At 43.0% G+C, this 16,444-nt stretch overlaps 1 protein-coding gene and 1 long non-coding RNA gene across 13 annotated transcripts in view; one reads left to right on the forward strand and one right to left on the reverse strand.

The window, feature by feature from the left end:
• PALS2 (protein associated with LIN7 2, MAGUK p55 family member) overlaps positions 1–6,727 on the reverse strand; it is a 33,290-nt gene extending 26,563 nt beyond the window's left edge. For 2 of the 11 annotated variants that reach the window (XM_082193464.1, XM_082193463.1), the window contains exons 1-2: positions 6,545–6,699; positions 4,064–4,137 (exon numbers count right to left, since the gene is read on the reverse strand). The gene's annotated coding sequence lies outside the window, so the exon portion shown is untranslated. Of the gene's footprint in view, positions 1–4,063; positions 4,138–5,809; positions 5,932–6,218; positions 6,486–6,544 lie in introns of those variants that run through there. The other 9 variants (XM_082193467.1, XM_082193462.1, XM_082193468.1 and 6 more) reach the window with 5 other exon arrangements.
• Positions 6,728–6,915: 188 nt separating this feature from the next.
• On the forward strand, positions 6,916–9,821 carry LOC309515593. 2 transcript variants are annotated; one of them, XR_014212544.1, is made up of 2 exons: positions 6,916–7,219; positions 9,469–9,821. It is a non-coding gene; the product is annotated as an uncharacterized lncRNA (long non-coding RNA). The 2 variants fall into 2 exon arrangements; XR_014212545.1 differs by lacking the exon at positions 6,916–7,219 and adding an exon at positions 7,954–8,048.
• The last annotated feature ends 6,623 nt before the right edge of the window (positions 9,822–16,444 follow it).

Consider the following 16,444-nt stretch of genomic DNA (forward strand, 5'->3'; position numbering starts at 1 on the left):
TGTATTATATATTTTATCTTGTATTTTTATGTTGTGAACCGCCTCAAGATCAACAGATGAAGGGCGGTATACAAATTTAATAAATAAATAATAAAACTGAAGATTGATGCAAAGGAAAAGAAATACATGTATCCAATCAAATTATGAAGATCCATATTCACTTGATAGACCAGGTAACCCAGGCAAACCTGCATCTGTATCACTGGTGCAAATATCATGCATTCTGGAAAATCAAGACCTCAGTTGACGAAGGACAAATGCCAGAAAATACCAATATACCGGTAATTAAACAGAGCCAAGGAAGAGCTACAAAGCAAAGGAAGACTTTATAGAAGGAAAAACCTTCTCCAAATTGATGAAACGGAAGAACACAACTCTAGCAAGGTAACTATATTTTAAAGGGCACCAAGATGTCTGTTTAAGAACACTCAGTAGCAGCACTAACTCAGAACACAGAAAGGATTAGATGAAGGTCATAAAAGCAACCCTGAAAAACCTTAATTTAAAAATTATATTTGCTTCATCACAGACACTACTGAAGAAAAATAACCACATAAGCTACAATTTTGTCAATACAACAGAATCATACATTCATGTAGAGGGAATAAAGGGAAAGGGAAATCAATTAAACTGTAAGAAAGCATAAGAATCAGGTGTCACTTTAAATCTGAAATGGCAAGGCAATTTAACTTTTAACAAAATCTTAGCCCCTATCAGACAATAGAAGGTAGCCAGCACAAAACTTTCAAAAAGAACCCAGGGAGCTATCAGTACACAGGACATCAACCAAACATTTGACAAGCATTATGGGGGAAACCACCAAGGCAAGAATTGTTCAAAATAGATGTACATGCCATGTATAGAAGTGTCAGCACAGCTTCAGCAAAGTAAGTAACATCCCACCAAACTATCTAAATTCTCCAAGGGTTTCAGCAAAATGAACTCCATATACTGGGTTTTTCAGAATATTTTTTTATGAAAAGTCCTTCTAACAAACAATTTCCAGTGCAGTTTGGGTGTAGCTAAAAGCATTTTAATCCACAACCCTTAACATTTTACTCTAACATTGTTTTTTCTGCATGTTTTGGAGGCTTTGTACAGTTCCTTTGTTCACAATACATGCATAACTCCTCTAAGTTTGACTGAATTATTATTTGCATTTGGGGAATATGTGAGCCCCATTAGATGCTGCTGACTCTGCTTGGTATGCAAAATAATTAAGAGGAAGAGAAAACTAAAACAGAGGCCAAGAGCCAAATACCACTTATGGGTGTAGTTTTCCAGCACCTTATCTTCCAATGGCATATAGTTCACCCCTGAAAGCTGCTCCTGAAGGTTTTGCATCCTCCACAGCAAGATTTAACATGATGATAGGAAAAACTGATATCCCCCATGCCAAGTGCAATAAAGTTCTTTCAACCAAAACAATGCAGAGCAAAGGTCATCACTCCTGCTTCTAATAGTAGTTTCTAGGTCATTGTGCTAGGCAATAAGTCAGCTCCTAGTAATCAAGATCTTCTGTAAGACAACTCAGTACATTTGTTTCTCTGAGATACATTTTGACCAAACTTCCCTTTGCATTACAAGACTGATCTGTGGTACGAACCACTGAATAAGGTTGGTATTCTATGCAAGCTTTTTTGCCAGCTCTTACATCAAAGGCTCTCTTATATAAACTGCGCCTTGATATCATCTGATGTATTCATTCATGAAAAGCCTCTCACCAAAGAACCAGCAGCCATCTGATATATATATATATATATATATATATATATATATATATATATATATATGCAGGTTTTGGTGTCTTCGGGTGTCTTCCCGTGTAAGAGTCGGGGTGTCTGTGCACCCGAAGACACCAAAACCTGCATTCCTGTACCCGTGAAAATCTACGAAAGCAATATATATATATATATATATATATATATATATATATATATATATATATGAGAGAGATTATCTGAGTCAGCCATATCTATATAAGATCTGTCTAACAATTAAAGGCATGTCCTAAGTAGGTTTGTTAACTGCTGTTACTTTCATCATTTGGACTGACTGGGTGTATGGAGTGCCTTAAATTAGCAGAATCTTGGCTGACTGAACATTTGTAAGGGTTGTCAGTAACTAGTGTTTGGATAACCCCAGAGTAACATGTAGCCCAGCCTTCTCCAGGTGATCTCCAGTTGTAGTCCAGCAACATCTGGAGGAACACAGGTTCACAGTGCCTGGCAAGTAAGGTGGGTTTATAAGAGTCTTACTGAATTAGCTAAAGTCAGTTTTTAGTTTCCTTTATTATTTGGAATGCTGAAACTACTTCAATGCTACACTACTTGCTACTGTAATAGGAAAGGCTGTCAAGCTAATTATTGCCATCCAGAATATCTTTAGATCAGGACTTCCCAAACTTGGGTCTCCAGCTGCTTTTGGATTATAATTTCCATCATCCCTGACCACTGTTCATGCTAGCTAGGGCTGATGGGAATTGTAGTCCAACAACAACTGGAGGCCCAAATTTGGGAAACCCTGCTTTAGATGTATAGTCACTTAGCATGGCTGTGAAAACAACTTCTGGTCTAACCCAATCTAGGTGGGCAATGTCAAGTTACAACTGCCTTTTCTAACCCTCCAAAAGTATTTCACTGCTTTAAAGAAGGGAAGGGGACCCCCCCCTGGTGACTGCCAGATAGCTGGACTGTAACTCCCATCATTGCTGGTGCTGGGTGGAAATGATGTGAGTTATAGTTCAGCAACATCTGGAAGTCGCCCAGTTCCCAATCCTTGCTTTAAACTGATGATTAACACACAGATAATGTCAACTTAAGATTTAATTTCAGGATATGCACCAAAGGACACATAAGAAGTTCCAGTGAAACACACTTATTTCAAGTACAGTATTTAAAGTTAATATTTTTTAAATTGATACAAAACATTTGATGAAATTTTGTGACTTTATTATTGTATCTATTCCATTTCATTTATTAACATCAGCATTCCAATGAAATGTTTTTCAAGAGCCCTATTGATTGTCTACTATGTATAGATTCAGGCCATTGTATTACCATGTGTGTACAAAACTCACAGGCCAGTGACATAAGAGAATGACTTATTCAATTGGATTTTGTGTGACAAAAGACAATGAGACAAACACATCACACATTTGACAAAGATATACGATTGGCAAACACACCACAGGGCATTGTATCAATGCAGTGCCAATTTGCAGAACTACTAGTCTTTACTAACACCCACTTTCATAAGCAGTATATTGCACTATGGCTCCAGCTTTCAAGTTTAAGAAAGGAACACCATCATAAGGCAATGATTCTGGGGATTGCAACATGTTCTGGTAGCATTTCAATCCCCCCAACACACTATTACCACACAAGTCAATATATCATTTGTCAGTTTACAACATTTAAAAGTGTTCATACCCTTGAGACCCCCCACTAGATCCCACTATGCCTTTTTCTCAAAACTCGAAACTATGACACCGAACGGATATCATATTCCATATTTACATGTTTTTACTTATCGTACATACACAGTGCACCCTCCCCAAGTAGGCTAAAAATGATTGAGAAAGCAAACAAGACACAAGAAGAAGTCTAAGGTCTAAAATCGGCTTATCCAACAGCCCCCTAGATACTTCAAATTCCATATTCATGCTATCTGAAAATACTTTCTCTCCAAACATAATATTCACTTGTCCTTTTTGCAGCAATCAACAGCTGCATACTAATAATGTGCTATGATCTACAAGTTGCTTTGATAATTTAAATCTTATCCAAATGTGCCTGAGCATGCACTGAAACCTGGAAATCATTGTGAAAATAAAATTCATCCCTAGATGCACAGCTTTCCACATATGTCATTTATTTATTTCAACAGTATTTATATACAGCATAATTTTTTTCAACCCTCTAAGCAGTTTGCATAAAACGACTTCTTCTTATCAATGTTTTCTGACAAGGAATTATTTTCAATGAGCTGTTAAATAATATCAAAAAATTATATATGAATACATATCTAACACTGCAATTCATTAATAAAGCTTGCAACACACCTGCTTAGACACGTCTTCATCAGGATTTTAGGCTAATACGTGAGACATCATTTTTTCTTCCACACAGCCATTCCCTTTAATGAAAGGGAATAGGAAGTTAATTAATACATGATACAAATTTATTGCCATTTGTAAATACAGCTGCTTCATTTAGAAGAAACACTATTGTACCAATTTTACAAGAGCTATTCAGGCTTTTCATAAAGATTTTTGGCTTGCAAAATTTGTCCCAGTACAGCAGACAGTCACTTCTTCAGGGTTCTGTCAGTCTCCATATTAAATTATTGACAACATAAATATGGTCAGAATAACGATCCAAGAGTAAAACTCTAGATATGATCAAGGCTCAGATGAGACAGTGTACATACAGTGAAATATTGAGATGTCACTGTAATATTAATATACAAAAGACAGTTACTAAAAGGAACATTTAACAAAATTAAGTGGCCTATATATCCAAAAACAAACTCCATTATCATTCAGGGCACAATGCCCTGCTGCAATAAACATCTAGCTCTAATTAATAATTTCCAAGTAGTCCACAAACAGCAAAAAGGAGATGGTTGAACCGTCTACCATTTTATCAGCTTATATATCAAGTACAAGATTATTAGAATGACAGAGAACAGTAGCTAGCCTTTTAGAAACAACCCCTCACTGACATGATAGAAGCCATCAGCCATAATAAGAACATTATGACAGTCATCCAATAAACAGATACTAGTGGTTCAAATACAATATACCAGAATTTGCTCAAAGCTTCCTCTAGTCCAAAGGTCTATTTATAGTTACCCTGCCTATGTTCAGTTTCCAAAGGCCCCTCCTCTTCCCAAAGCCAATAAAATGAAGTTTAATGGATGGATGTAATCCTGAGCTCTGTGCAGCAGAATTGGAAAGAAGCTCTGCAGCACCAGTCATCCAGATCGCTGCACCTAGCTCAAACAGGTGAAAAGGAACCACATAACCAGATCACCACCACTGATTCTACCACGAGCCAAACGTGATTATCTTATACTGCTGTGTCGTCAGAGCATTAATTTAAATGACGCCCGCCCTTCCTTCTGTCAGCAATAGCCACAACCAATTGGCGGAAAGCCAGAAGCAAGTCCACTCCATTCAGAGCCCAGCCCAATTTACAACATCCATGCAGGGTTTTTTCCCCCCATTCACATTTTGTGCCTTAAGTAAAACTATTTCAACTGCTGTGGCGTGAGAGGCACCCAAGAGTTAAAATCCCAAAAAATTGGGGGGGGGCGGGGGTGGGTTAGTGGGTGGGAGAAAGCTTCGCTCTACAGTTTCGTAAGGACGAAGCCGATCACACCAAGAAAGCATGATCAAGCCAAAGAACCGACTGGCTCCCTTCCGCTCCCCCCCCCCCCGTATAGCAACACCCTGGGCACTCAAGAATTGCTACCGTGGGAGGGGGGGGGCGCCGGCACGTTGCCACCCGCAACCCCCCACCTCGCTGCATTTGTGGCGGATTGCAACACTTACCTACCTTCTTTCCCCCCCCCCGCAGCCTCCCTTCCCCCGCGGCCAATCCACGCGCTCGCCCTGCCTCCCGCCCTCCTGAGCTCCAAATCCAGCGAGGTGACAGCACCGCCGTGGCAATCGCAGCCCACCCACCACCCTTTTTCTCTCCCTTTCCACCTTCAGTTTCAATGCGGATCGCAGCCACCGGTTTCCCCACCACCACCACCAACCCAAAAAATAAATTAATAACTAACAGCCCAACAAAATACGTGCCTTTCACCTGGTGGAAGAAGCCAAGATTTTTGGGGAAGGGAAAGAAGAGCGCGCGGGAGCGACTCTTGGGTGGGTGGGATTTGTCCCCACGCCGCCCCGAGGATTTGCTGGAGGAGGCGGGGTGAGCGAGGGAAGGGGGGGAGAGGGAGGGAGGGCGGACAGGATAATCCCGCAGAGGGCGGGGAGATAATCCCGGGCGGGAGGGAAAAGATTATCTCCCCTCCCTCCCCCCCCCCGGCAAGTATTTTCTCCTCCTCCGCCACCACCGGGGATAATCCAGGGGAGCGCTAGGAGAGGAAGGGGCCATATACGAGGCCCGACAAAAAGGCGGGGGGGGGGGCAAAAGAGAGGCGCCAGGAGCCCCTATGGCACAACGGGGAGGAGGGGGAGGAAAGGATCGTCTCTCTACCTGAGGGAGCCCCTCTCAGCACAAGGCTGGCGAGGCGAGGAGGCCGCCCCATGGCTCCCTTCGCGCGGAGAGGAGAGTCACGGGGCAGCTGCCGGCTCCTCCTCCTCCTAGTCCCACACGAGCCTCTCTTTCCTCAGCCCGAATAGTAGAGAAACTCCCGGCTCCACACACACAAACACCCACCCACACCCGGCGGGGGGGGGGGGAGCAACAGGACCGCCGCACCGCCCCTCCGCGTGGAGAGGCGCAGGCGCCCGCCCGCCCAGCCCCCGGCACAGCTCGCGCCGGACTGTTGAGAAGGCAGTTGCTGCCGTTGGGGCAGTTACCGGCGAGGCGGCCGTTGGTTGGTTGGTTGGTTCGTTGGTTCGAACGTTGGTCGGCCGGCTGCCTTGGCCTCGTCTCCCTCGCGCGCGCGCGCGCGCGCGCACCCTCCTCCTGCTCCTCAGTGGGCGCCGCTCTGCCTCAGCCCCATCTATAACGCTCTGGAAGTCTCCAGCCAGGAGCCCGCGAAACCGCCACCGCCACTACCACCGCCGGCAGCAGCAGCAGCAGCAGGGCGCACGCGCGCGCGCGTAGAGCGCTCCCTGCCTCTTGAGAGAGGCACCGTATCTGTCGCGTGTGTGGGCTCTGTGAGAGCGCGAGCGAGCGCGCGCACTCCCCACAATACACGCACAGAGGAGAAAGCGGGAAGCCCTCTCGCGCTCTCTCTCGCGCGCGCCCCGATGGAGACGCGCGCGCGAAAGTTTTCCCTCCCGTTCGGCTCGCCAATTGATCTTGCTGGGAGCGAGCGAGCGAGCGCGCGGGAAGGACGGGGGAAACCCCACCCCTTTTCTTCTAAGGCTCCTCCCCCCTTTTAACCCCTCATTTATTTATTTTTTAACAACTCGTCTTGGTGTGGGTTGGATCCAGCCTCGCTTCTCTTGGGAGCAAAGGGTTGCCTGATTGAAGAAGTAAAGCGCTGCCGCTTTTAATATCTAAGTAAACGTCGCAAGAATTTCACTGTAAATATGCCTTCTTATCAGAGCTCCCCCCCCCCACTGCAGGGCGCGATGTGGGGGAAAGGTAGCTCGGGTTTATGTAGGCTGCGGGCACACCGTGCATTTAAAGCGCATGGCTTCTCCCAAGGAATGCTGGGAGTCGTAGTTTGTGCCCCCCCTCACAGAACTACAGTTCCCAACACCTTTAAACTACAGTTCCCAGGATGCTAAAGGGAGAGACTGTGCTTTAAATGCATGGTGCATAGGCAGCTTAACCTCCCTCACAGAGTTGCTGTGAGAATAAAAGGAGGAAGAGGGAACCACCTTGAACCTGTTGTTAGGACATAAATGGTGTAATACTAAAAATAAAATGAAAAATTAAAATGATCGTTTCTTCTTTTTATCTGAGCTAAGTGAGAATGTGCTCCTGTTGTTCATGCAGTACTTTTTTTTACACCCAAGACCGAACGTATACTCTTGACAATAAGCTCTATTGATTTCCATACAGTTCACCTTCAAATGGGTTATCACTTGTTCATAGTTTGTGTGGATGATCTTGCAATACAGCTTGTTTGTTTGTTTATTAATAATAATAATAATAATAATAATAATAATAATAATAATTAATAATAGCAATATTAGCATTAATAGCCATGATAATAACAATGTGTTATAATGTTACTGTATAACAAACAAAATCCAAATGGAAAACCCTAGGCTACATGAATTATGAATAACAAATATGAGGCTTTGTTTCCCACGTTTAAAGATCCAGGAGGATTTTCATAATCTATGGAAATGGTATTAAAAGCAGGGAAAGAGGCCGTTTTTAAAATCAGGAAACAACCATGAGGTAGCAGAGTACTTTTTCTGTTTTAGTACAGTATAGCTATACTTCCTGTTCCTATATCATTGTATACTACAGACTGGCTTCAACATGTTTTCTGACTGAACAGTCACAAATACATTGTTCTCCCCCTTTTTTCTTGTTCAGTGAGGTCCACGCCCCAGGCCTGTGTGCCAATCTCAGATTGACACTTCTACTAAAATGGCAGACAGGTGTGCTTAGTTATTGATCTGGGGGCCCAATATGTGTGTTTTAGTGCATATCTTAACCTGATAACCTCAACAGAAATCTTGAGGGAAACAAAGTTAAGGGCTTAGAGGGAAATTTGATGAAAAGCTCTTGTGCTGTGAGCCTCTGTGCATTTCTATGTACTGAAGAAAGGGTTTGGCAGCCTACTACAATTGATTTCAATGTGGCTTTTTCCTGAGTGTGTGCAGGCATACACTCCTGAGTGTGTGCATGGCATAAGGCTCATTCAAGAAACAGAATTTATTTATTTCCAAAATGCATGTAACAATCTCATCAATAAATATCCCCATAGCAACTTATGAGCAAGGCAATGTTAAAAATACAATACACGGTAATTCCCAAACAACAATAAAAGACAAAAACAAAATGTTCCTTGTAACAGATACAGTTTGCAACCCAGATTTAAAGCAGATGAGAGGGTGGCTGCTGTACACTATCCAAAACAATTAGCTCTGTCTCTCGGTGTGCATAGGACCAGAGACATGGAGGGCAAGGGAGCTGCTGCAGTGACCTGTAACACTGTTGCCATGTTTGCCATTCTGTCAGAGAACAAGCAACAGTACACTTGTAGCAAGTGCAAGATGGTTGTCTTGCTGGAAGAGAAGGTGTAGCAACGTGAGACCCGCCTAGCCACACCTCAATCAACAGTATAAGTAGATAAATAGGTACTGCTGCAGCGGGGAAGTAAACAGTGTTTCTGTGCGCTCTGGTTTCCATCACGGTGTCCCGTTGCTCCAGAAGTGGTTTAGTCATGCTGGCCACATGACCCAGAAAGCTGTCTGTGGACAAATGCCGGCTCCCTCGGCCTGAAAGCGACATGAGCACCACAACCCCATAGTCACCTTTGACTGGACTCAACTGTCCAGGGGTCCTTTACCTTTTACCTTTTTTTACCTGGTTTAGTGCTGTGCCTTCCTGACACAGAGATTTGGAGTCTTAATCCTACCCAGTGGGCACAAGTTAGTTTGCTGAAATTAACAAAACCGATCTTCCTACTTTTGCCTTTGGGAATGGCCATACTGAGAGTCATTTCTATTATATAATATTTTAGCAAAATGTTTTGAGATACTAAAATGCCCATTGCATAGATGAAGTTTTTAGAAAGAACTGAGACTCAAGGACTTTTGTTGTTGTTGTTATGCACTCATTGTGGTATTCATTATATTTGCCTTAATAGGACTACTCTGCAACAATTAGATTATGGACTGCAGCCAAGTGCACTCATTTGCCTTTTACTCTCTTGCATTTCTCTGCAAAATTTGGCGGCATTTGAGAATAACCAAGCGCAAGTGTGTGCCCTACCGCATCGTTTATGCTGACACTAACAGCAGTATCAACACACTGTACTAGAGAAAAGGCAGAACCAGTGACCAACAGTAATGGTACCAAGGAAAGTATCCAAGCAGAAGAAAGGAGCTAATCATCCAAACAAATGGCCACAGCGCAGCATTCATGGCTTGGGAACGAGTTTGATCCATCAAGAGAAAATCTAAACTGTCAAGTGAGCAAAAATAAAATCAGATGTTGTTTCATGTTTCTATTTCCATGCCAAAACGCCACTGTTGTTGGCTCTTGTGATGGCATTTAGGAATGCACATAGACATGATAATGAACTTTATTGAGAGAACGAGATCACAGTGAACATATGGGGCTAAATGCACCCAAATGTAAGCAGTTTGAACAACTCTCATTAATTTTGATAGCTGAGTTAATAAAAAACACACCTGCATGTTCTCCCACCAAAATCTATGAGCCTATGGCTGTAGTCCTAACCTTGTTTACCAGGAAGTAAGCCCCCTTAGGACCTATTTCGGAGCCAAAGAGGTGAGGATTGTGCTGTTAAATGAGCTGAACTTGAATGCATCCTTACTTAGCCTTCATATTGCAGTCAAAGAGGATGATACATATTGACAGACTGGAACTCAGAAAGTGTGGCAGGGGGAGAATAATGAGGTGCAGGAACACAGCCATTCGGGATTAAAGTTCACTTGCAAACAAAATTTATTACATATTGATTTTAATTTGCTAGGCAGCAGTAGCCCTTTCCACCTGACAACAAACAAGCTGAATTTCACATACCTGGAGTCTCAAAAGGTACAGATTTGCATTTGACCTATCAGAAGAAATTGAAACGGTAAACAACCCTTAACAACCCTTTTGTAGATTCGAAAACCAGGAAAATAAAGCCTTGCTGCACGTGAGTGAGGCCTGTATCAAGGGACTGAAATATTAGATGCCTCTGTGGCAATTGCTTGAATTACAGTAGCAACTGTGGCTCCGTGATCTGTGCTCTGATACTGTGACTGTACCAAATCCACTGGAAGGCTCTGCCAGCCCAGAACATCAGGGGAAACGAGGAGCAGGGGATGCAGACAAGGAAAAACAATGATTTTCTAGTAAAACAAGCAACATTCTTTTAACCATATTTTTGTAAAAAGAAATCAAGCGTGAGTTGCTTTTTAAAAGAAATATCAAACAACTTTTCAAACATCAATTATTTAGGGGCTTGAATCGCCAAGGGATTTTTGCCAAAAATCGTGGACGACTCTGGGGTTGTGGTGCTCATCTCGCTTTACTGGCTGAGGGAGCCGGCTTACAGCTTCCGGGTCATGTGGCCAGCACGACTAAGCCGCTTCTGGTAAACCAGGGCAGTGCACGAAAACACCGTTTACCTTCCAACTGGAGCAGTACCTATTTATCTATTTTCACTGCCTGTAAGTACATAGCAAACATTCCCATTAAAGCAGCGGTGGGCAACCTCCAGACCAAATCAAGCCCACCAGACATTCCCCCACCAACCATGCTCACCTATTGCTACACATGATGTTATATGTGTGGGGCAGGTAAAGACACTGAGGCAAAGAAACCATTGGGAGTCTTAAGGGAGTCCTTGGCAAGCAGTCCACAACAACACTCGGGAAACCATTTACCTTTCTGGTGGCTTCTCAGAACGGATATTGTAGAGCTGGAAAAGGTGCTGAATAGAGCAACCAAAATGTTCAAGCTCCTCTCTGAGAAAAGGTTACAACACTGGAGCTTTTTAGCTTTGAAAAAGAGTCAACAGAGAACCCGAAAACTGTCTATAAGGCTATGCATGTTGTGGGGAAAGTGGATAAAGAGAAGCTTTCCCCCCTTCCCTCACACAGGGAAGATTTGTGACAGAAGAAATAACGTTCTTTTCACACAGTGCATGGTTAAGCCACAGAATTTACTCTCACTAGTTGTTGTGATGCATGCCAACTTGGATGGCTTTAAAAGGGTAATTAAGCATATTTATGGAGGATTAAGCTACCAAGGACCACTAGTCATAATGGCTGTACATACAAAAATACTATCCCCACAAGTGGCGATAGTGCTATTGTGCTCGCGTCCTGCTTACAGGCTTAATAATAATTTTATTATTTATATACTGCCCATCTGACTGGGTTGCCCCAGCCACCCTGGGCAGCTTCCAGCAAAATATAAAAACCACAATAAAACATCAGACATTATAAACTTCCCTATACAGGGCTGCCTTCAGATGCCTTCTCAAAGTCAGATAGTTATTTATCTGTTTAACATCAGATGGGAGGGCACAGGCGCCACTACTGAGAAGGCTCTCTGCCTGGTTCCCTGTAACTTTTTCTTCTTGCAGTGAATTTCCCTTTAGCATTTGGTTGGCTACTGTGAGAACAGGATACTGACCCAGATGTTATTATCTAATAGGATTCCTCCTATGTTCTTACGCACCAGGCATATCAACAGGATTAAGTTAACCATGACAAACATCATAAAACACATCTACAGTGGTACCTCGGGTTAAGAACTTAATTCTTTCCGGAGGTCCGTTCTTAACCTGAAACTGTTCTTAACCTGAGGTACCACTTTAGCTAATGGGGCCTCCTGCCGCCACCGCATGATTTCTGTTCTCATCCTGAAGCAAAGTTCTTAATCCAAGGTACTATTTCTGGGTTAGCGGAGTCTGTAACCTGAAGCGTCTGTAACTCGAGGTACCACTGTATTTCTCATCTTCCTTTGTATCTCAAGACAGTATACATGAAGTTCCAAGGCAGTCACCCATCTAGGTACTGACTGGAACAAGATCTGTTTGGTTTCATCAAGGCTGCTGTATCACGGGTCTTCAGAGCATGTTCTGGGACCATGGGAATATGCCAGTGCAAACAAGAAAAAAGAAATTCAGACAAGTCTGATAAAGAAATTGGGGACTGGGATAAGATGCAATACTTCATAATGCAAGCCTGCCCAGTTGACTCAGAAGTAAAACTATTGAGTTCGATAGAAGTTACAGCCAGGTAAGTCTGTACAGGATTGCAGCCTTGATCTCTTTAATAACACCTCCATGTTTTCCCCTTTGAGAACAGTTTACATGGAAGCCAATAATTTCATAAAGGCCAGTTCAGAAAATACACACAAGGGTCCCTTGCTAGGATCTAAATCTGAATGAAATTGTATAAGTGTTATGAGCCAACAGGAGTGTCTCTGAACAGTAATCCTGTGCATATACCAAAGAAAGCTTTCACAAACCCTGCTATTCATGGTTTTATAACTGTGTGGTGAGCTAAACGCCTTTCACTCATTGGGTGTGAGTCAGATATTGCCACACACAACCTAAAATGGTATTTTATCCATTGAACACCCTGCACCAAGGCGAGCTGCACATATGAGGGGCCTTTACAAAATAAAAAATACACACACAAAAATCCTATGATAGAGATTTTTGTAGGCATCCTGTCAAGTATTCATGCTTCACATGTCTCAAACTAACAGCACAGAAACCAGATTTTTCTTTCACACTCGGGCATTAAGATCCTGGTAGTTTGGTTTGATTTGGTTATTTTGCATTCCCCCTCCCATACAAAGCCCAGGGAATTAAGCTTTGCCATCTATAGAAAACTTTCATTTCTGTGTCAGGAAGAGTCGTACTGAGGCTGATGGGAATTGCAGCCTAAATCATCCGGAGAGCACCACTTTCACAGGAAAATTTCACAGCAGCGTAGTGGGAATTTCCCCCAATCAACACTTTCCCCATGCAGTTTGGCTAATATACGCATTTTTTTCAAGCAATTTCCCCATGCAATATTTTTTTAAAAAAACAATATTTTCCTGAATGCATTCATTTTTATGCACGCTTTCTCCAATTGCATCACAAAATTTGGAGAAGTGCAAACTTCGACGGCCAGCTGTGTTTCAGTTCTCACATTGGGGTGAGAATGAGGCTGTTGTTTCTCGTTAAAGTGCAAACAAAACTGACTTTCTCCCCCATCCTTACCGCTGACCCAAATGTAGCACGTCAGCAACGTGCAGCAGCGGCTTGAGAAAAGTCCAGCTTTTGGTGCCTGCATGGGGTAATCGAAAGAGGGAGGGGGGCTGTTGAGCGCTCACCATACATGGCTGAAAGGCTGCACATGAAGCATCACATAGGGTTGGACCTCATCAGTGGCAGCCTCTCCTCCTCCTTGCTAGCTCTCCAGCAGCCCAAGGGTAGCATCCAGCAGTGGCCATGGAGAGGCCATGGGAAGCTGCCTCACAACCACCACTGGTGCTGCAGCTTAGGACAAGCGCCAGGTCCTCCTCCCTGAGCGCTGTGGTGCTGGCACTGGCAGTGGGGGGACATTCCGGGATCAAAGCAGAAGCTGGGATACGTTCTTAATTCAAGGACTGTCCCTGGAAAATAGGGACACTTGGAGGGCATACAAATAAATCTGCTCTTTGTTTTTAGATGCAAGGTTGATTGAAGGGAGTGTACTTGCAGGACTGGCCCTTGGCCAAATGGTACAGCACATGATGAACAAGCCTTCTTCTCTCTTTTTTTATTTTCCATTTCCTGAATTTGATGCACAATTTATTCCTGTCACCATTGTTGTTATTGTTTAGTCATGTCCGACTCTTTGTGACCCATGGACCAGCGTACGGCAGGCACTCCTGTCCTCCACTGCCTCCCGCAGTTTGGTCAAACTCAAGCTGGTAGCTTCGAGAACACTGTCCAACCATCTCGTCCTCTGTCGTCCCCTTCTCCTTGTGCCCTCCATCTTTCCCAACATCAGGGTCTTTTCCAGGGAGTTTTCTCTTCTCATGAGGTGGCCAAAGTATTGGAGCCTCAGCTTTAGGATCTTCCAGTGAGCACTCAGGGCTGATTTCCATAAGAATGGATTGGTTTGATCTTCAGAATGGATAGGTTTGATCAGTCCATGGGACTCTCAAGAGTCTCCTCCAGCACCATAATTCAAAAGCATCAATTCTTCAGCGATCAGCCTTCTTTATGGTCCAGCTCTTCACTTCCATACATCACCATATAAGACGATAAATGTCCATGCGTGGATCTGATCACAATTGTTCACATGCACACTCTTCGTTGAACTGTGAATTTTCTCATGAATAAAGGGGGAGGGGAACCCTACTGCTAACACAGCACAAGCGTTGGCAGTTTTACAAAGGAAGATGAACTGTTGGTGCTATTTGTTTCAGCAGTTGAATAGGTAGTTGAGGAGTTCCTTTGTGGTCGGCACACCACTAAGACTGATGCTTCTTCAAGACCTGCACAGCATGCGTTCACCTCCCTGCAATCCCAATCCTGCACACTTTGGACTTAGGCCATGCCAAAGATAATAAGATCATTGCGTTTGGAGGGATTTCAAAGGCTATTTCATCCAACTCTCTGATCATGCAGGAAGTCCATTAGTAATTCTCCCCTTGGTAGAAGTGACAATCTAGCTGCTGCCTGAAACCTCCTAAAGAATGAGATTCCACCACCTGCCAGGGCAGTCTGCTACACTTCAGGATAGGAGATAAATCCAGTTTGGATCACTAATTTGACTTTACAAAAAATTACACAAATCGAAACATGGCCATCCTTCAAAATTTGCAATTATCTGAATTTTGCAGTGATGTTCTCCAGCCAAGTAATGTGTGCAAAAATGCAGAAGCTAGAGTAGCGTGGCATAAAAAACACAAATATTAGTAGAAGTAATGTTCAGAGATGCATTATTCAAGGGCCAATTGCAGAAATATGTATATTAGGCAAAAATGCATGCAAATTTCATATTAAAATGCTGCTGAAATATCACGGGGACTTTTAAAAAATGAAAACTGATGCAGATGTGGAAAATCAAACTTATGACTGGAAAAATGAGAAAACAAAATTGGTATAGTTCCTCATCTCTAGTTCCACTGCCAAAAAGCTTGCAGCGTATCAGGAAGTTCATTCCAATGTTTAGTTGTTGGTTCATGTCCCACCCTCTGTTGTGGTAGAAAACTAATTTGCTCCATCTTCTGTGTGTCGGTCCTTAAAACATTTGGCAATCATATCCACTCTTAATTACCTCTTCTCCAGGCTAAACATACCCAGCTCCTTCAACCTGCCTTCACATGAATGACTCTCAAGGACAGGACAGTGCTTTTTTAAAAGAAAAAAAAGAAAATGTACCGGTACTGCATATATATATATATATATATAGAGAGAGAGAGAGAGAGAGAGAGGTTTTACCTAATTTTATGCATTCTAACTTTAACCATTTCAAACATTAAAATGAAAGGTTCCTTTGAACCTTTGGACCTCCCTCCCTCCCTCGATGGTTTCCATATTTAAAATAAAGTTTTCTGCATCTTTTACCATTATCCATCTGTTATATATCCATAGTTACTATAGTTAGTTCCACATTACAAGTGACATTACATCCCTGCCAGTGATTTTAACTGTTTACAGTCTTTTAAATAAATTAAATATTTACTCCAGTCTTTTAAGAATACTTGATCTTCCTGGTTTCTGATCTTCACCATCTCTGCATAGTCCATCAGTTTTGTCTGCCACTCTTCTCTTGTTGGTACTTCTCCTTCCCTCCATCTCTGGGCTAGAAGCATTCTCGCCACTGTCATTGCACAAATAAAAAGTCTTTTATCCTCTTTTGGTATCTCTTCACCTGTTATACCTAACAGAAAAGCTTCTCGGTATTGCATACTCTTGAGTACCCCCAGAAAAAAAGCACTGCCAGGGCCCGTATGACTAACTTCCCACACAGAGAGCATTTCCATTTGGAATTTCCATGCAGGTCATCATGTGTGTTGTAGGATGAATACTGTATGCCGCAAAGCACATTTGAAGGACGTGTCTTCCCACCCAGAATCCCGGGAGCTGCCATTTGTTAAGAGCGCTTGGA

Source organism: Podarcis vaucheri (genome assembly GCF_965113315.1).
Source record: "Podarcis vaucheri genome assembly, chromosome: 12".
Classification (NCBI taxonomy): Eukaryota; Metazoa; Chordata; class Lepidosauria; order Squamata; family Lacertidae; genus Podarcis; species Podarcis vaucheri.